The sequence below is a fragment of the Scylla paramamosain genome, chromosome 27 (genome assembly GCF_035594125.1).
Source record: "Scylla paramamosain isolate STU-SP2022 chromosome 27, ASM3559412v1, whole genome shotgun sequence".
NCBI classification, from domain to species: domain Eukaryota; kingdom Metazoa; phylum Arthropoda; class Malacostraca; order Decapoda; family Portunidae; genus Scylla; species Scylla paramamosain.
The window spans coordinates 8,702,501-8,721,040 of record NC_087177.1 but is presented as its reverse complement, the minus strand read 5'-3'; the positions used below and the strand labels follow the sequence as shown (position 1 = coordinate 8,721,040).

At 41.0% G+C, this 18,540-nt stretch overlaps 1 long non-coding RNA gene across 1 annotated transcript in view; it reads left to right on the top strand.

Annotated features, from left to right (window-relative positions):
- The first annotated feature begins 429 nt into the window (after window positions 1-429).
- Window positions 430-18,540, top strand: part of LOC135114138 (uncharacterized) — a 47,379-nt gene continuing 29,268 nt past the window's right edge. Inside the window, exons 1-2 of the long non-coding RNA XR_010275228.1 lie at window positions 430-634; window positions 17,029-17,102. This is a non-coding gene — a long non-coding RNA (uncharacterized LOC135114138). The remainder of the gene's footprint in view (window positions 635-17,028; window positions 17,103-18,540) is intronic.

Here is an 18,540-nt window from a genome sequence, read left to right as displayed (position 1 = left end):
TATAGAAGATATCAAGCACTTTTAAGTTTCAACTTGTAATTGTTTAGTTTCCTGTCACAGATAACATCAACTCAGTATAAGAGTGGCCAAAGTTGAGGTTTTGAATCATATACTTGTCGTAGCATAAGCATTGTTACTGTAAAGTAATTACAACATAGTACTTACATTTTTTTTGTTCTGTTGTGAATATCCTGGGAGATTGGCACGCCTGCTTGACCTTGAATTTTTAAAGCCTAGATGATGCCTTACTGCTTCGAACGAATAGATCCTTCAACGTCTCGCCAATCCTTTTAAGGTACATCAACAGGTGTATGTCTTTTTTTTCTTTTCCGGTAAACAGTGAATGATGGAGTGTATTACTGAAATGGTGCAGCTTTTTCAGTTATATAAAGAACAAATTAAGTTTCAAAATAGAAGAAGATCGAGACTGTTCGAAGCATTGGCTCGAAGCAGAGTGTTTAGTGTTCAGTGGTGCGGGGAGAGAGAAGGCCTGGGAGAGACTAGTGCCGCTATTCTCTCGCTGACAGTGTGTTGCGCCGAGTGTTCTAGTGACGTGTGTGAGAGAGACGGATTATCGCGTAGTGAAAAGCGAGTGGAAAGAGTGGTGAGTGACCTGACATTGTGCCAAGTAAAGGTAAGACAAAGTGGTGTTATACTCTAGGAGTAAGAATGAGGAGAATAATGAGTGACGTCGAGAAAAAAGGGAGACGGAAGGTGCACGCGGTGAGGAAAACAAGCCACGTAATTGAAGGACCATTGTTGTTCAGATTAGAAACGAGCGCCAGGGGGAGGAAGCGCTTGACTTTTATGGTGTATTAGAGAAATTCAATGGAGGGGTGAGAGCCGTGCGAGGGAGAGACATTGTGAGCGAAGAATGAGAACTACACAGCTGATTAATTTTAATGAGGAAAATAGCGCGCGCGCGCACACACACACACACACACACACACACACACACACACACACACGATTATGCTATAGCTACAATATGAAATTAATTATTCATGTATTGCTTTTGAATTACTTTAACAATACTACAAACATGAGAAGTTAAATGTTTGTCAAAACCGGCTCATAGATGTGTTGTGAGAGAGAGAGAGAGAGAGAGAGAGAGAGAGCTAGCTAGCCAGCCAGCCAGCCGAAGATTGAGCACCATATTGACTACTAGTGCATTTCAAGGCTTATCCAACTTTGTGTGTGTGTGTGTGTGTGTGTGTGTGTGTGTGTGTGAACGAGGAATGGGTACTACTAAAACTTCCCTATTCTTTAATTTCTTTCCACAGCTTCTCTCCTCCTCCTCCTCCTCCTCCTCCTCCTCCTCCTCCTCCTCCTCCCTCCCTCCCTCCTCATCTGCCGGCCACAATCTAAACAGACCTTCCTCTTCCCAATCGAAGAAAACCCCCAGCGATATGAGATGGGAAAGATGCAGCACCGGGAGCATACTCGTAGTTTACATTAAGCCAACGGGAAGCCCAGGCATGAGTAGAGAGAAGAAAAAAAAAAGAATAGTAAAAGAAAGAAATCAAACTAGAACAATTATGTAGGAAGGTACAAGAGAGAGAGAGAGAGAGAGAGAGAGAGAGAGAGAATGATAAAGGTTAGGAGGATATTCTCTTGCTCGTAAAAGTCCAAGCTCTCCCTTCTCAACTATCACTCTGCTCCACTCTGCTCTCGTGCCTTATAAATCTCGCTGCAGTATATCCCTTATACCCAGAGAGAGAGAGAGAGAGAGAGCTGCAGTGGTGGTAGTATTGAGTAACACTTTGTCATCTCTCGCCCACAAGAATCACTGTCTCTCTCCTCGGCTTCATAAACCGTACCGCTCACTCTTAAATCAACCGTGAGTAACGATCGGCTATCTCCACGCACGCCCACGAGCACACCCACGCGCTATCACCATTTCTTCCCAGTAACCGGTAATTAAGGGATAAGTGATGATGATCCCGTTCCCATATCTTAGGTACTTAATGTGATTTTAATGGGTCATAAGGGGAAGGGAGTTTGCTTAACGTAACCTAACCGTCATGAAAAGAGGATTCCTCCTTGGAGTGCCCTGTTCATCTTGTACATAAAGGCTAGAATGTTTTTTTTTCTTTTTTCGGTCGGGTGTCTGTTTTTTAATTAAGTTAGGATTGTGTGTTTTTTCTGTTCTGTTTTGCTTAGTTGTTAAAAAATATATTAAAAGAAAAAGATAACTGTTTATTTCTAATTTATACCAAGAGAATATATTTTTTTTTTTTACTTTCAAGTTTTTGTTGTACTGAGAGTAAACACAAGAAAGAGATAACGCGAGAGAACAAGTGAAGGTCAATGTATATCAAGACAGTTTTAACTTTTGCTCAAAGGGTTGCGTTTAACTGTTTTAGAAAACGTATGAAAACACGAAAGAAAGATTAGGATAATTTAATATTCATCCTTTTACATTATCAATCTTTACTAATAATTACTTTAAACTACGTATTTGACTATTCAAGAAAAGACAATGTGAAAGAAAGATGAGAGATACAGAGTCAACACAACTCCTCCACACTGTCGATCTTTACAAATATTTGCTCTTCTCTATACGCGAAACACAAAGGAAAGCGGTAGACAAAAATAACTCGCCTCCCTCACAAGACCATAAAACTCCCACCGCCTGACGTGAGATGCTGCAGATGTTTAAAAGAGAACTATCCATAGCCCTCAATAATCCTTGCTTCTGTTTCTTTACTTTCTACGCTTAAAGAAAAAAGAAGTGCATGAGTGAATGTGTGGGTGGGTAGATTGGGAGTGTATGTGTGTTTTAGATGGTGGCCGTAGTCATGTAGAAGTGTACTTGTGTGTGTGTGTGTGTGTTGCCTCAGGTGCGTGGGTGGGTGGACGGGTGGGAGTAGCAGTTAGGCGGGGAAGTTGAAAGAGAAGGAAGCGTAGGAGGCAAAGTTGGGTCATAATTATAATTTCGAGCTCAGCTTTCCCCTCTCATTTGTGTGGTGGATATGAATTAGCAGCGAGGGGAAGCAAGAGTGGCGCTGAGTGGAGGCGTCGCGGCGTTCCCTTGGGTGGTTCCTAAACTTTCTACACGTAATTTATAGAAGAGCGTTAAAGAAAGGAAAAAACGATATTGCTAGATTTAGAGGGAGAACTTAGGGTATGAAGGAATACCTTGGTGGAGTAACAAATTATAATTACATGGCTAAATTATTTCATACATGAGAGCAACAGTTACACCAAGAAGCAGTTGTGTGTGTGTGTGTGTGTGTATATATATATATATATATATATATATATATATATATATATATATATATATATATATATATATATATATATATATATATATATATATATATATATATATATATATATATATATATATATATATATATATATATATATATATATATATATATAATTAACAGCATTATGAGCCACTTTCACTATTATATGTTGATTGGTCATAGAATTCTCAGTGTGGCTTTACAATATATTATAAAGCCGTACGAGTAGAAGGAAAGAGAGCAGCACGGGTGTCTGTCCTCTGTTGTAAAGGGTTACACTCTGACAACCTGGAGTCAACACTTGAGGGGAGAGGGTGACTCACTGATGACAAAGGCGCGGAGGGATACACAGAACGAAAGTGTTTGGCGAAGCGCAAGGCTGGCATAATCACATCACCTTTGTTGCATGTATTATTTGTCACTAGTCGATATACTTACCATTAATATTATTACCTCAGTAACATGTTGTCTTACCGTTGATGGTGAGTGCTATGACTTGATGTAAGGGATATTATTGCTTTTACTCATGCAGTACCTCAGTAACGTGGGCATGGGCACCACCCTTTCCAGACACTTCTCCAGGTAATTTTGGACGCACATTGAACTGTCTTCTTTAGGCAGGCACTTTTACTGGGCTTTTGTTTTCACCAGTTTTAGTTGCCCTTGGCCAGACTTCTTCATACATAAAATGAATAAAAAGTAATAGTGAGTACTTAGTAAATATATAGATCGCACAATACCAACAGCTACACCAGCCACAGTTATAACAATGATCACTCCCCTCCGTGCCATAGTCTCTTGTATAGCACCACCTGCATGACCACCCTAATAAGCACTGTCACCCAATATGCCCCAATTCTCCCTCCACTTTCGCTCATCCCTCCGCGTCTCACCTCCCAGCCCACTCCCCTCTCTTCCCCTCCACTGTCGTTGTATAATACTTCGCATTTCTCTCCCCTCCTCCTCTCACGATGCCATGTCCGTCTTCTCCCCTTCTCCTCAACCCCCTCACCGTGTCCCTCTTCACTCAGCCTCCTCCTCGTCCTCTTCCTCTCTCCTCTGCTTTCCCCATAATCCTTCTCCTCGACCCTTGTGCAGTGCCGTGAACAAACTATTGCATAAATCAGGGTTATATATATTGAATAATCGGTTTTATTGTATACTTTTATACTTTTGATTTCAGGTTTGTCGGTGGATGTCAGTTACTTGTTTATTTTATTTTTATTTATTTTTATATGTATTCGAAAGACGGGATTAATGCAAAAACATGGATAAAAATGCAAATATCCTACTCATGATGGCGTTCCCAAAATAGAAACAGGAGTCGAAAGAGAGTTAGTTTAGTTTCTGACGTTTCCTGATGCTTTTTTTTTTTTTCTGATGTTTGTAACTATTAGTTTTTATTATTCTTTCATTCTAAATCATCTACGGTATTAATTGAGCGTATTCCCCGCATGATTGTAATTTCTGTAGCGTACTTCCGTGAGACATTTCCAGTTGCGAGTGTTTCATAAAACTGCAAGACGAGGACAGGGAGAGAGATTACTCGCAAACAGGCAGTTCCAATATATTGCGATTAAAAGATCAAATGCAGCAGCCTTTTCTCTCATGCCGCAAAAAAAAAAATAAAATAAAAATCTCTGGTCTCGGAAATGTTGAACGTGACCTTTTTTTTTTTTTATTATTATTATTAATCCGATGACCTTTATAGGACTGAATTTATCATGACTCGCAGCGCTCAGAGGCACAGAACGCTGAAGGAGAACAAGAAAGAATAATGGTTAGAGTGAGGTTCGATAGCGACCACTGGCAAGGGTCAGTGTTAAACAAAAGCAGACAGTTTAGGAATAAGGTTTTGTACAAAAATGTGATATCCTCAGCTCTATCCTCAGCTGACGGGACACAGAAGGCTGGCAACACTTGAAGGCTAAGGCCGCTTTCACACGTATCGAATTTCGCTGTTCGCCATCTTCGTCATGACGTCGTGCTCTCCTTGGATGTCTATGGACACTTTCACACTTCACGACCACAGATGACAGCAAAACGCCGCTCACGCCGTCCATGATTTAGTACAAAAGTGTTTACGAAAAATTATAAGAGATTAAGGGAGAAGAATACCTAGCAGCGAAGTGGTCAAAAAGTAAAGTAAAATAACCTTTACGTATTTTAACAAGCCCAAGTGTTAAAATACAAACAGATGCAGGGAGTTTGAGGTTTGAAAAGAAATCAATGTCTAGTCATACAGCAAGCGAGGAAGGCCTGGCGGGCACTGCGATGAAGGAATTACTTGAAAAAAAAAATACTCATCTAATTAACTGAGACGAAGTCTAACTAAAAATTAATAGCGAGTCCAAATAAATAAATAGATAAATAAATAAATAAATATATATATATATATATATATATATATATATATATATATATATATATATATATATATATATATATATATATATATATATATATATATATATATATATATATATATATACGAGTATATGATTTTTGAGTGTTTCCGGCGAAAAAACAATCACAGGAAACTGAGGAGGATAGGTTTGCACAAAAAGATAATTAAATCAAAATGTTGCATCGGAAAACCAGAACGTCCCTCGTGTGTGTGTGTGTGTGTGTGTGTGTGTGTGTGTGTAATAATGATACACACACACACACACACACACACACACACACACACGTTTAAGGTAGAACTACAATATGAAGTAAATTAGATATGAATGACTTCAATAGTACTTTACAAATCTGAGAAATTCAATGTTTGTCGAATTATTTAGTGGGCAATACGTAACAGCGAGAGAGAGAGAGAGAGAGAGAGAGAGAGAGAGAGAGAGAGAGAGAGAGAGAGAGAGAGAGAGAGAGAGAGAGAGAGGAAACTGGTTGAATATATATTTATGTAGAGGCGGGGGGGGAGGGGGGGAGAGACACTGAATAGAAGAGAGCGGTAATAAGTAATGGAGCAGAGTGAGGTGATGAATATATAATGGAATAAAGGAGACTAGAGAGTGGATGGATGGAGGGAGCGCCTCTCACCTTCCACCACGCTCTCCACTCCCACCTTCCACCACTCATTCCACTCCCATTCTCCACCATGCCCTCCCCTCCCACCCTCTGCCACGCTCTCATACCCATACTCCACCATTCATCCCTTCACCACGGCCTCAATTCCCAACCATATCAGCCACATCCACTCTCCACCACGCCTTCAGAGCGCGCACTTGCTTCTCCACCTTAACGGAGAAGCTTCCCGTTACTCATTGATAGAGTAGGAAATTTTATTAGTTACCGTGGGAAGCGAAAGATGAGCAGTTATAGCAAGGTAAAGGATGTGTGGCTTGTGAAAGTAAGGAGTGAAGTGAGAGAGTGAAAGAAAAAGAATAAAGGGTAATTGGTGTATTGAAATATCAAAAACAAAGCTGCTATGGAGACCTGAAGGGCGTGTGACGTGGGAGAGTAGGAAGTGAAGTGGGAGAGGGAAATGGGGAAGGAACAAATGTTATTAGTGAATGATGAAATGCACTGGGAAAACGGGATCATAAGAAAAAAACTCACGTCCTTGTGTAGAGACTAAAAATACACGCCCTTCAGCAGTGTCTTCCTCTCGTCCTTATATTGAGCTGATCACCAACCCATTCCTCGTTCCGTCATCCTTCCCTCCCCGCCGAGACTCACTTATTTCCCGCCCTTCACGCGATCCTCCCGGCCATCTCCCGTACCAGGGTTACCCGTCACTCACCGCCACCTCCCGCCACTCCTCCTGTCTTGTCCTAATCCCGCGCTCACACCTGCCTTCTCCGGCCGCCGTGTTCCCTCTCTCTCCCTCACCTCCTCCGTCTTATTCCGTATTGTTGTAGATGGAGTGAGTGTTATATCTATACAGTATTCTTTAGATTTGTGATTGATAGTGACTCCTTATTTCATACGACTCCGAGACTGACTATTTCTTGTAGCTTTCCTCTCATGTTTTTCTTCTTGTGTTCTTATTTCGAACTTTTGAAAATTATGATGCCACCAGTCTTTTATATGTAAACTTTTCTGTCCTGCGTTCACTACAATACTACTTGCCTTGAGGCTTTAAGGATACAAGTTTCGCTCTCCAAAGTCTAATGTTACCTTATCTCCCTCCGTATTGCACGTGATACATACCTGCCCTTCTTCCCAGACCCCTCCCACCTCAGGAGCCTTTCAGGATAATATTTGATCTCCAGAGAGAGTGCTTCGTATTATAGTTTTTTCATTTTCTAACTCCCCCCTCCCCCAATGTATCTTGAAGGTTCCTGCTCAAAGGGGAAGCAGGAAGCGGAGTAGTAGCAGCGTGCAGCAGGAGTCCAGCGCGACCTTTATCGTGACTATCGAGGAATTGCAGCGTCGTGGTCCATTTCAGATATTACACACTTTTTAATCATTCTCTCTCTCTCTCTCTCTCTCTCTCTCTCTCTCTCTCTCTCTCTCTCTCTCTCTCTCTCTCTCTCTCTCTCTCTCTCTCTCTCTCTCTCTCTCTCTCTCTCTCTCTCTCTCTCTCTCTCTCTCTCTCTCTCTCTCTCTCTCTCTGTCTCTCTCTCGTGCAGTGCCTCAGAAACGTAACTTCAGTCAGAAACCTCTAAGTGCAAATCTCGTAAACAGGGAAGGTTTCCTGGTGTGTGTGCGAGGCGGCGGGAATGATGTGCATACTAATTCACTTACTAATTCGTGCTTCGTCTAGGGGAAAATGAGTTGTCTTATCTTGTCGCACTGCGAAGACGGCGAGTGACGTGTGGCATTGGAAAAATCAGGGTAGTCTCGTGTGTCTTATCAGAAATCAGTTCATCAGAAAAATAATAGCTTTGACATTTTTCTTTGAGTAGAAACACACACACACACACACACACACACACACACACACACACACACACACACACACACACACACACACACACACACACACACACACACACACACACACACAATAATACTAAAGACAAGATGCAGGACAACAAGCTGACTGTGAAGGGCAAGCTGCGAAGATCCTGCTGGGCTTTCCTGCTAAGACGGGAGACTGACCCTAAGCTAAATTGCACAGATTATCTGATTACCTCCTTCATGTAATTTCCTGCTATGATACGCAACATTTCAGGCGCTGCACGTATTTCTAAACAAATCACCACCTGAAATATAACTCGGATGTAGCTGAAAGAGGAAAGGTAAAATATACTTGTTAAGGTTTGCTTTAGGACCATATTCTGAAGCTTTCCTACCTCGTACCTCCACTGCATTAAAAAAAATATATACTTGAAGTAACACGAACTTTTAAAGTGTTTTTATGGATGTAGTGACAAATCTGTAAGGTTTCTTCTTTATCAACAGGGGAAAAATTCTTGAATACCAGGCTAATCACCTCTGTGCCCTTTGAAAGTAATCGTGGTGAAAGAGCGAAACATTTCAGAATACGGCCTTTACTTTTACTATGCGTTTTCTTTTTCCAATCACCTTACCTTCAGCTGGCGGATCAAGGTGCCGGGAGCTGGTGCAGTTGCGCACGCTTGAGTGAAGGAGACGACATAAGCACATAAGCAGATTGTTAAGTCCGCGTGGGTGTCAATAGGATGAACGTGCGGGGCTTGTCAGGGCGTCGCGTATTCAGGCTCTCATAAAGGGACAAGTCATGCGGCCGTGTGATGTGCAGTGAATTCACGTTGTGGATGAAAAGGAATATTATCTATACAGTGGTGGTGGTGGGTTAGTTTTAGTCCTGCTTCTTATGATGTGTGTGTGTTTGTGTGTGTGTGTGTGAGGCAAAATATGTGAATTGCTAACTCCTGATTTAGATCATTCAGGTGTTTGTAGTAATGTGATACGACCGTAAACAGACGATTTATCATTGCCACCTATGATACGTATGAAGGCTTCACTCATTTCGCAGATTATGAGAGTACTATAATCCAGGATTTCAAAATGGAGGTTTAGAAAGGCTTATTGTTATTCTTCTTGGAAAATTATATTAAACCTGACATTTAGTAGTGGCGGTGGTGTATTTTTGGGCGCTTTCTTTTTTTTTTTTTTTGTGATTGTGTGTGTGTGTGTGTGTGTGTGTGTGTGTATGTGTGTGAGAGAGAGAGAGAGAGAGAGAGAGAGAGAGAGAGAGAGAGAGAGAAGAGAGAGAGAGAGGAGGAGAGAGAGAGAGAGAGAGAGAGAGGTAAAATATGTCGATTCTGAAGTGTTTTCTGGGCTTTTGGTCATTCAGATGTTCTTAGTAATATGATTTGGCAGTAAACTGACGGTATGTCATCTCCACTAGCAAGAATGAAGGCTGCAATCACTTGGCAACGTATGAAAGTATATACCAGGGTGTCAGAGTAGTTGGAAAAAAAGTTTATTCGTTATACATGTTCCCAGATGGAAGGTAAAGAAATGAGAGAAAGAAATAAAGAAAAAAAGGAAGGATAGAAAAACTTATTTTCATCAAGAACAAAGGATAGAAAAACTTATTTTCATCAAGAACAAAGTAAATTAAAATATATCTGTAGTATATCAGTAATTAGATTTCATTTCAATTCCTTGATTGTGAGCAATGCTACCCTTACCTTGATATAATTACGATAGTACCCAGACTAAAGTTAAGCAAAGGAAGAGTTGAAATATACTAAAGAGTTATGAACAGGGAACGCTCATTTTAACCTGATTCATGTTAACTGTGTTCCTGAAAGGGTTCAGTTATTCATATGAGCTACAAATCGGAAACACTCAATTTAACCTCGTATATTTCAATCATGTGCACCTGGAAAAAGAGTTGAAGTATACCCAGGAATTAGGAATCGGGAACAGTCATCTTGTATATTAATCTTGTGTATACTGAGAAATATGTTTGAGAGTCACGAATTAAGAATACCGATATTATAGTTGTACGTATTATTTAACCTTGTATTCATGGAAAAAAAAATGAAATGTATCTAGAAATTTCGAATCGTAAACGCTTATTTTAACTTTCATATATTCTAACCTTGTCCTCTTGGAAGACTTAAAATTCATGTGCTTGACAGTTACGAATCGGATACACTCTTTTAAACCTTGTATTTCCACCTCACATCCCTTCATGTCTAGATTTCAATATGGACGGACAAAATTATAATCCAATGTTGTTTGATACTTCTCTCTCCTCGTGGATTAGTTTCCAAGCGGCTAAGCGGGTAGCGGAATTCAGGACAGACAATGATTGATTCTTATTTACAGTCCAGGGATGTATCAGCTTACTGGGTACATTTCATTATGCTAGCAAGTATTCAGAAGGGCTTTTGTGCTTTATAATTTTGTGGGAAAGAAAAAAAAAAGATTCGATGAAGCTTGTTATATTCTGTAAATTGTGTTTTTTTTTTTCCGTCTTTAGGATTTGCTGTTTTTTCATGTAATTTTCGTCTCTCTCTCTCTCTCTCTCTCTCTCTCTCTCTCTCTCTCTCTCTCTCTCTCTCTCTCTCTCTCTCTCTCTCTCTCTCTCTCTCTCTCTCTCTCTCTCTCAACATGTTCCTACCCTTACTTTCCTTTCTCCAAGCGACGCTACTGCCGAGACTAACAAAGTATTCGCAGCAACTGCACCCTAACGAGCAACCTGCCAAGAGACGTTAATAGGAACTCTTTACAAAGGCCTCCCGTGATTTCCCCCCGTGTGCAAGCCAGCCAGAGTAATTCCTCCGTGAAATACACGCGAGACACTTTCCATGCTTGGACTAGGCGCGCAACGAGGCATCTTAGTCATTTTGTAAAATCGAGGAGGAGAGTTGAGTCACTTCTCTGCCTTGCGGGGGTCATGTCGCAGTATTGCCGTGAGTATCGGAGTGAAGTGAAGTGGTCAAAAAAAAATCTTGTTTGGCATCTCAACAACTAAGATGAAATGGTGTCGAAATATATATAAAAATGAGTCAAAATACCGGTAATATTAAGGTTAAAGATAAAATAAAAAAACGATGAAAATTAGGATATAGTTCAGATTTAAAGGAATCAGAATAATTATTAAAGATGTAAAACTGCAAATTACGTAAGATGGTTGAAATTTGAATGTATTAATTTCTAGGGAAAGGGTTGTGAGCATCGAGGAAAACGGAGTGTTGACGTGTGTGTGTGTGTGTGTGTGTGTGTGTGCGCGTGTATGTTAACGTGATCTAAGTTAGAATATACGTCAGCAGTGGGAATACGTTGAGTGCCTGTTAATCCTCGGAGAAAATGTGTTGTGTACTGTTGAAGAGTGCAGCGTAGCGTGAATAAAGCGTGCGTAATTAGGATACAAATGTTAGAGAGAGAGAGAGAGAGAGAGAGAGAGAGAGAGAGAGAGAGAGAGAGAGAGAGAGAGAGAGAGAGAGAGAGAGAGAGAGAGAGAGAGAGTTTTTGTTACAGTCTGGGTTATCATTACCTACCTCTTTCGTACTTAAACTGTTGCAGTCTAATTTGAAAGGTTTCTAAGTAAATACCATGGCTGGGATGAAAGCAGACCTCTTCTTGGAACATATTAATGAGAACATAAAAACATAAGGAAGGAGAAAACAAAACAAAACAAAAATAAGGATATAAGAAAAACGAAAACAAGGAGACGGAGAAAGGCCAGAAATAAGAACGTAGGAAAATAAGAAGACAGGAATGAAGACCAGAAATAAGAATGTAAAGGGAGTAAGGAGACTGGGAAAGTTCCGTTTACGTACCCAAGACACAGCAACTGACTATTCAAAAACTTACTACTGTACTTGCAATCTTCATCCATAAATTAATCTTACCTCCTCGCAAAACTCTTTAATCTGTGTGTATTTACTTTTACTTAAGTTCGGTTCACTCATAAAAACCTTATTCATGATCTAATTATCACCTGTCAACTTTTTACAGTCTGATTTTGTGTAATTGTGTAATTTGTAACCATTCGCTTGAAGGAGAAACATTTTATAATTTGCTGAAGTAAGAGACTGAACAAAGATATAAAGAAATTATTCTCTTTTACTCCGTCACTGATGCATATTATTGTTTCCTCACTTAATTAACTCAAGACTCTCAATAGTTTATGAGATTTGTTTATTTGTTTCCCTGTGATTTGCTTGAAGGGTCAGTGTACGTAAAGAACGCTTGAACCTCTCTCTCTCTCTCTCTCTCTCTCTCTCTCTCTCTCTCTCTCTCTCTCTCTCTCTCTCTCTCTCTCTCTCTCTCTCTCTCTCTCTCTCTCTCTCTCTCTCTCTCTCTCTCTCTCTAAATTAAACGATGATAATAACTTATACAACGAAGGAGAAGCAAGGAAGGTAACAAGTGGCACATGTACAGCAACATTCTCTTTTAACACTCATTCTTATGTTTAGAAAGAAGTGCGGGTTGTCATTTTTGTACTACTCATTTTTTTCAGCTCGTGGTTTGTCCCATTTTTTGTGTAGGTAGTGAAAACAGAAAAAAAAAACACCTACAGCCACATCTTTTCTTTTCCTCTGGCTGGTAGATTCCTTGCACTCACCACACCTTGTTCCTCACCCATACCTCTCCTCCATCGATTTCCTGTAGTTTTCCATTCCTCCTCCTCCACTCCATTGTTCCCTTGTACTTGGTGGACGAGTTACTGTTACTTTTTGTATACTTCCGTTCGCTCTAACGTGCACTCCTGGCCGTACCCTGCGTCACGCTCTCACCCAGCACCTCTCTGGGCAGCACGTGTCATCCGGTCAGTCTCGCATGTTTCGTACTCTGAATATATTTATATTACTTATATTACTTATTCCTCAGCCACGGCTTTTATGTGAAGTAAATAACCTTTTGTATTTCAACGGATATACAGTACACGGTTTCATGTTTCTCTCTCTCTCTCTCTCTCTCTCTCTCTCTCTCTCTCTCTCTCTCTCTCTCTCTCTCTCTCTCTCTCTCTCTCTCTCTCTCTCTCTTTTAAAACACAAGCAATATCATCAAAGACAAAAAAAGTTCTCACAAAAGACAAAAGAAAGTAAGTTTTGTATTTTCTTTATAAATAAATTTTAAAACCCTTCGTTTTTTCATCACCTTATGCCCGTGATGACTGCTGGAGTACTTCCTTTAGAAGATTTGTACAGTTTTAAATAATAAAGACTCAGGAGACAGAATGGAGGAAGCTTTACAGTTACTGTGCATGGGAATTTTCCAAACGTATAGGAAAAAACCTGGAAACTGCATACTGCCGTGTTCATTAAGTTCTGTGTCACCTTTCAGCTGTCCCTCTCTTTGATCCTTAAACTGTTAATTTCATCTGAGTAACCTTATATAATTCAGAGCCGAAACAACACACCAGCCACCCTAGAGACTTAAACTACTTCATAATTTCACTTCCTTTGTTGCTAGTGACGTCTATGATAATTGTAACTTTCAACACACCTGAGGAGAATTCATAGCAACCAAAGGATTACACAATTCATCGCAGCCAAAGGGTTACACAACACAATCCTTGTAGAACCTTGTCGTGAAGAGAAAATTTGCAGCAATGATTATGAAACTCATGCTGGCGATTGTTCCTTGCACAGTGTGAATGGAAGGGGAATTCTAACGTGCGCCTCTGATCTTTCCGTGTCTGCGGCAAAAAAAACCCTTACCGCAGGTCTGCCGTCATTACCAGCACCTAATTACAAATGCATTGCTTTGACGCACTGGCCGCCGTCTTTCTCTGATGTGATCCCCTGGTGTCGCTGCGGGTGGCGGGGGCAAAGAACTCGCCTTAAAAGTTAATCCTCCAGTTTTCTCGAGGTGATGGCGGTGGTGATTATTGTAGTTAGGATTATGATCCAAGCAATTTTAAGGGATACAGGTTGAAGGGCTCTTTTTCTTTAATTAGCAGATTATTTATTTTTATCCTTGCCGCTCATATCGAAGCGGTGGTAATCATAATAGCTAAAATTATCACAACGCCATGGACGACACGTTAATTTGATGGCTGGGAAATATTCACGTTCCTTATCAACCTTGTCCTGGACGGTTATTGTGTCGGTGACCTATTTGGGGGACGCCACGAGCCTCCCAAGGTGTTGCGCTAAGAATTTGCCTGTGCCATCGTTTTCAGAGAGAGAGAGAGAGAGAGAGAGAGAGAGAGAGAGAGAGAGAGAGAGAGAGAGAGAGAGAGGGGGATGGGTAAAATAAAACTTAATTATTGATTTCTGGCGAGGCGCTCTCTCATTGGCTTCATTAAATCTCTCAATAACCGTGAAATTGAGAAACACTGCGCGGCTTTAAATTTTTCTGTTTTTATGACCTCAACAGCTCCTTTCCCAGTCCAGCACACGAATGTTTTACGCATTCTGTAGTAAATCGATGCCAATATGTGTATTTCAGCGCTATTACGGCGAATAAACTGAATGGTTTAATGAGTATGTATTTTTTTGCGCGATTACGGTGGAGTGATGAAATGGTTAATTCACTGAGTGTATTTGTGTATATTTTAAGCGCTATTACGGTGCATTAACAGCTTTGGCTGCTATGAACATTCGTTTTCTGTCAGCATTTCAGAGCTGTGTGAAAAGATGTTATGGACACACACACAAAAAAAAAAGAATGTTATTTTTTCATTGCTAAGCCAAAGAATTATCTGAGAGACTGTTGTGTAGAATTAGCTGTCTAAAATATACGAGTGATTATAGAAGTTTTTTCCTTCTATGAAAAGGATAATTCTTTTGCATAAAGGAAGAGGCAAAAGAATTATCCATAATTAGAGAAATGTCTTGAATGACAGGAGTTAATAGCAAGGGAGTTAATAGTAAACAATAAGATTGCATGTACCAGTATCACAAGAGCAATATTGGTATCGTATTGTATGCTCAAATGTCCCTTTAGAAGTTTTGAGCAAGCGGTCTCTTTGATAGAAATTCCAATATATGCCAGTTTATCCTTGATTTAATACCCAAACATCAAATTTAATAAGAGTTTGATAATAGTAAGAATACAGTTACTACTTGTGTTTTATCAGCAATACTGGTATCATGTTATACGCTCAGTTTTCCCTTTAGAGCAAGCAATCTCTTTGATGTAAGTTTCAAAGCATTCCACTTAATCCTTGAAGTAATACTCAAACATATGAAGTGACTTTTGAGTACCCAAGGGAAATAGACTGATCCTTTCACCGCGTTATGCAACAATTCACGACACTAGAAGCAATGAAATCGTTATAGGTATCGTAAAGAAAGGAAAAAAAAAAGGGAGAATTAAGAGTATATTGAACAATTTCTAGCCAGTATAGTATTTGGTGATTGTGAAGCAAGAAGAAATCTCTCAGTGTCGTTAGGCATTATGGAAAAACATGACAAATAGAAGGGAAATATATCAAAAAAACAACTAGGAATAAGTTTCACACGGCTCACCCTTATGAAATTTCTACTCCCTTGTTCTGAATACTCTCATCTCGGTTCAGGGAGCGAAGGCAAGACAAGACAAGACAAGCAATTGGTGGTGTCACCGTGTCAGTTCCTTCGTCCCTTCCACGCCCTGCCACATCTGTCCACACTAAACCCAATACGCTACAAAATAACAGCAGCTACATCTTCGCCTTACCTTTTTTTTTTTTTCTCTCTCTCTCGTTTTCTTAATTTCAACGCTCGCTAATGCACTGTATTCGTCTCTTTGTCTCTTCTTCTTTTCCTCCTCCTCCTCCTCCTCCTCCTCCTCCTCCTCCTCCTCCTCCCCCATCTCACTACTTTCTTATTTTCAACAGTCGCGTAAGCCAGATATTCGTCTTTCTTCCTCCTCCTCCTCCTCCTCCTCCTCCTCCTCCTCCTCCTCCTCCTCCTCCTCCTCCTCCCCATCTCACTACTTTCTTACTTTCAACAGTCGCGTAAGCCAGATATTCGTCTTTCCTCCTCCTCCTCCTCCTCCTCCTCCTCCTCCTCCTCCTCCTCCTCCTCCTCCTCCTCCTCCTCCTCCTCCCCATCTCACTACTTTCTTACTTTCAACAGTCGCGTAAGCCAGATATTCGTCTTTCTTCCTCCTCCTCCTCCTCCTCCTCCTCCTCCTCCTCCTCCTCCTCCCCATCTCACTACTTTCTTACTTTCAACAGTCGCGTAAGCCAGATATTCGTCTTTCCTCCTCCTCCTCCTCCTCCTCCTCCTCCTCCTCCTCCTCCTCCTCCTCCTCCTCCTCCTCCTCCTCTTCAGTCTTCTCACACAGCATTCTCCCTCACTCCCTCTTCCAGCAAGCAACTCCTACACCTTTCCTCTTTCTCGAGATTTCCCTTCGACAACACACACACACACACACACACACACACACACACACACACACACACACACCGCTCGCTCTCTCTCTCTCTCTCTCTCTCTCTCTCTCTCTCTCTCTCTCTCTCTCTCTCTCTCTCTCTCTCTCTCTCTCTCTCTCTCTCTCTCTCTCTCTCTCTCTCTCGCTTGCAATTTTCCGTTCTCCCGATTGCTAGTTTAGTTCACGACATACCCAGTAGCGAGAGAGAGAGAGAGAGAGAGAGAGAGAGAGAGAGAGAGAGAGAGAGAGAGAGAGAGAAATCCCTATTCTATCATATTTATTAGGTTTCTCATTTCCCATATGGGGCAATTCATGAAACAAATGAGCTGTTCGTTCTCTAAGACCTCATTTTGACCTCATCTTCGTTGTTCCCTCCTTTTTTCCTCTTCTTCCTTCTCTTCGTTATTTTTCCTTTGACACTTTCTTTTGTGTATGAAAGGTAAACTAGTGTATGTTAATTTTAGTACCATCATCACCATCATCATCTTGTCATCATTAAAATCTTGTTATCATAACCATCACTAATTTTGCTGCTATTACTAACATTTACCTACGTCCTTTACAGAATGGTGAGGAAAAAATTACTAACCATTATGTTAAATAGGAGCAGCCGCCGCAGCAACTCAAGGTCATCGTTGGGTAAGTGTTCCTTTCAAGTGTTTTCTCCCATGTGTTTGTTTCATTTAAGGGTTTTCCTTTAGGTGCTTTCTTTCAAGTGTTTCCTCCTAGTGTTTCCTTCAAGTGTTTCCTTCAAGTGTTTGTTTCCTTCAAGTGCTTCCCTTCAAGTGCTCTCTTCATGTGTTTCCTTTAACTGTTTGTTTTCCTTCAAGTGTTTCCTTCGTGTTTGTTTATCTGCAAGTGTTACCTTCAAGTGCTTCCTTCAAGTGTTTCTTTCAAATGTTTATCTACAAGTGTTACCTTCAAGTGTTTCCTTCAAGTGTTTCTTTCAAATGTTTATCTACAAGTGTTACCTTCAAGTGTTTCCTTCAAGTGTTTCTTTCAAATGTTTGTTTCATCAAAGTATTTCTGTTTTCTGCAATTATTTCCTCCAAGTGTTCCGAACTCTAAATGAGTCACGGCTCTGTGCTCATCTCCGCCAAGTTCTGACTGCTGGTATCATTCCACCATTAGTGGGCTTTTTTTCCCCTTCATTTTCGTTGTTCTTGGCCAAAGTCCCTCGTACGTAACAGAAGGAAAAGCCAGCCTTGCCGTCTTGTGTTTGCCTTTGCCTCGGGACGCAATCAAGCAACATTTTCATGTATCTGCCATTTAGTCTTCCAGTCACGTACGAATGTCCAACCCTTTGTTCGTGTCTTATTTCCATGATTTGACTTAATGACAAGAAAAAAAATAATAATCTTTTTTAAGGAGAAGGCAATCAGCAAGGCTTTTTTCTTTTCTCAATCTGTGAATGCCCGTCAGTATTCCTCCCTTATGCACAAAAAGAAACGCAAGTGTTCAGTGCCAGTGTTACGCAGTTTTACGAAGGGAGCCATTCAGGTGAAGACGGCTTGTGCTTTTTTTTCTCTTTTCTTAATATGTTTATACCCACAAATATTCCCCCTTTATACACAAAAAAACGACAAAAAAAAATCCAAGGTTATCAGTGTTAAAAAATTTTGCGAGAGCCATTGAGGTGAAGGCGGCTTAAGAATATGAATGCCTTAGACCAAACCTCGGTGATTCTGGTGGTGGCGATGGTGGTGGTGGTGGCTGCTGTGTGAACGTCGGGGGAAGGTGCTCCGCGGCACGGCTGAGAATGGCGTGTGTGTGAGCTGTGGTAATGAGCTGCCAACTTGTGGTCGTGAGGCATTGCGTTTGAGGACGATTCGATTTGACTTTGTTCGTACGTTCACTGAAGACCGGGGAACAATGGAGGGGTGGACAGGGAGCTGAGGAATAATATGCAAGGGTGGTGTGGAATATCCCGCGAGCGTCGCGTCGCAACCAGGCACTTCCCGGCCAGGCAAGGGAGGCAAGGCAGGAGGGGCGGGAGCAATAACCTTTTACATGTGTCGTGAAGGGAAGCCGCAGCGGTGTGTGAAGCCTTGTGGATCACACCTTCATAATGTTGAGG